A 2,647-nucleotide genomic window follows, 5' to 3' on the forward strand; every position below is an offset into this window, starting at 1 on the left:
ATTGCCCTGAAAGTAACACTTCAGCCCAGCGAGAGCCTTTTTTTTGGTTAATGTTTGTTTTTTTCACGCTGAAAACGAAAGCTGTTAGGAAAAATAAACAGTTTCTCAGGCATTGCGACAAAGACACTTGAGGGGAAAGACAAGCTGTCGCTTCAAGGACAGGAAGAAAAATCCCCTGCTTCTGTAAAAGCATGAGACGCCTGTGAATGCCTTAGTTTACACAAATTATGAGGAAGAAAAGAAAAACATCAGAAATAAAAGGGAAGATTAAGAAAATAGAAGACAATTGAAATCATATGCAAGCGGGGATGGAGGTCTTCAGCCTGAGGAGATAGATATGGAAGAGTACTGCAGCGCTGGAAAAAATGAAAAGAACTGAAATAAAATTGGGACTCATTCTCAGCATCCAGATGTGCCGTTTACCCTGACTGCAAGCCTCCTGTGTAATTATCTTCAGCTGTCCAGCACTGCTTGTTCTTGTTTGGACGCTTTCAGTGGTTCGTGGTCTTCAGCGACACACCGTTTGCACCCAGAGCCATGCGCCTGATTTGTGGATCGTAGTTGCTTTAGTCGTCCCAGCACCTCCGGTTAGCGGATCAGGACAGCTCATTCCTGAATGAGTTCGCTTTTAGTCCAAGGGACTGGGGTAGGAGAAGCTAAATTGAAAGAAAAAGGTGTTCACTGTGAAAGTGGTTAGATGTTTGGAGTGCAACTTGTGCTAATGGGTTTGTTATTCATGCTTGTGGTGCTAGGGTGAGGTGCCCCCTTGCTTTCTTTACTTGGCTATTAACATGGCTTTTCTTTTTTCTCTTTCTTTTCTTTTGTATTTTGAGACAAGCAGTTCAGGCTGGCTTTGAACTCAGCGTGCAGCCCAGGCTGACCTACAATTTGTAGCAATCCTCCTGCCTCAGCCTCCCGAGGGCTGGGATTACAGGTGTGTACCACCACATGCGGCTCTGTGCAATGTTTTGATTTAAATTAATGTAATCGAATGCTTGCCTGGCAAGCACAGGGTCCTGAGTTCAATTCCTGGTACTGAAAAAAAAATTAATGTGGTAGGAAAACTGTTATAGGGCTGGGAAGATAGCTCCATGGTCTAAGCACCTGCCCGGCAAGTGTAAGGACCTGAGTTTGATCTCCCACAACACCTGCCGTCCGGCCCTGGAACCCTGGGCCTGCTGAGCCGGCCACTGAAGCCAGGTGTGGTGACGCAGACATAATCTCAGTGCTGGGGAGGCTGAGACAGGAGGATCACTATTAGTCTGAACTGCATAGCTAGACCTGGTACCAAATAAATAAATATTTTAGGGAAGGGTCTACAGGACATTCAGGGTCTCATTTCTAGACTGGACTCGTAGTGATCTGCCTGTTTACAGCCTCCCAAGAGCTGGGATTACAGGTGCGCTCCACCACGACTAATCTCAATCGCCATCTCAGCGTGCCCTGAGTGGGGCCGGCATGTTAGGTCCGAGGATCGAACTCTGGCCCCTGCGCATATTTATAAGTGCTTTAATCTGCTGAGCTATTTGGCCGGCCCTCAAATAAATAAATAGAAGATTAAAAACAAAAAGCAAACAAACAAAAACAAACAAACAAAAAACTGTTCTAAAAGCAGTCCTGAAATTTTAGTGTGTATCAGCCTCATACAAGGGCTCCTTAAAACACATTGTTTGGCTCCCCTTACAGAGTTTCTGATTCAGGGGGTTGGGGCTGGAGTCACCACATGAGACTTTCTCACAAATTCAGATGTGCTCCGCGCCGGGGACCTCCCTTTGAGAACCCTTGCCGGAGCGCCTGCTGAAGCAGTCTGGCTGAGTCGGTGGTGGCTTTGCTGTCCACTCTCGCGAGGTGAGACGTGGCCCACACCAGGTCTTTACTGAGCAGAAGAGGCCAGCAGAGCGCCGGCATTGCCTGCACGCCTCCTCTGTGCCTGGTTCTACTGGGACTCCTCACAGTCTGCCGCCTTCTGGGCGACTTCCTCTGCGATTCGTGTGTTCAGAAACCGAGTCTTGGTGGGCTTCCCCAAGGCGCTCAGCGGGCCGGCAGCACTGTGGCCACCGGGCGCTGCCCGCAGCAGCACAGGAAGGCTTCAGAAGGTCGCCTCAGCCGCTGGAAGGACCGCACAGATTTCATCGCACATTGGCCTTTCTGGATGGGCCACAGCGAATTCCTCGATTTCTGGACCGCTTTGCATTTCTAAGGCGCTAAGGACTCGTGTGCCAGGGCTGGCTGAAGGACCAAGTGTCTTCCCTGGTGTATAGGAGATGCTCATTAAAGCCAAGCTCCCGCTCCTTTCCTTAGAAATGCAAGGATTTAATTTAAGCTTGTCTTAGAAGTGGAAAGCTGCGACCCGGACAGAGGTACTCACATTCTGGCTCCCTCTGCGGAATCTGAGGTACCTTAGCAAGAAGGAAAGGAGCCGCTCACTTGTTGGTAAGAAGACTCAGGTGAGCCCTCCAACTATGCCCAGGAGACCACTGCCTCCAGCCACCAGCTGCGGGAGGGTGGTGGGGCTCTGTCCCATCCTAACTCCCCTGTGCAGCCGAGAGGGGAGCTCTGTGCACTCAGCGCAGGTCAGCGGAAGCCCGTGCCTGCAGGCACTCCCTTTGTTTGAAATTTTGGTCTGTCTATTCTTTCTTTCTTTCTT

This window comes from Octodon degus, unplaced genomic scaffold (genome assembly GCF_000260255.1).
Source record: "Octodon degus isolate 3935 unplaced genomic scaffold, OctDeg1.0 scaffold00059, whole genome shotgun sequence".
In the NCBI taxonomy this organism is placed as follows: Eukaryota; Metazoa; Chordata; class Mammalia; order Rodentia; family Octodontidae; genus Octodon; species Octodon degus.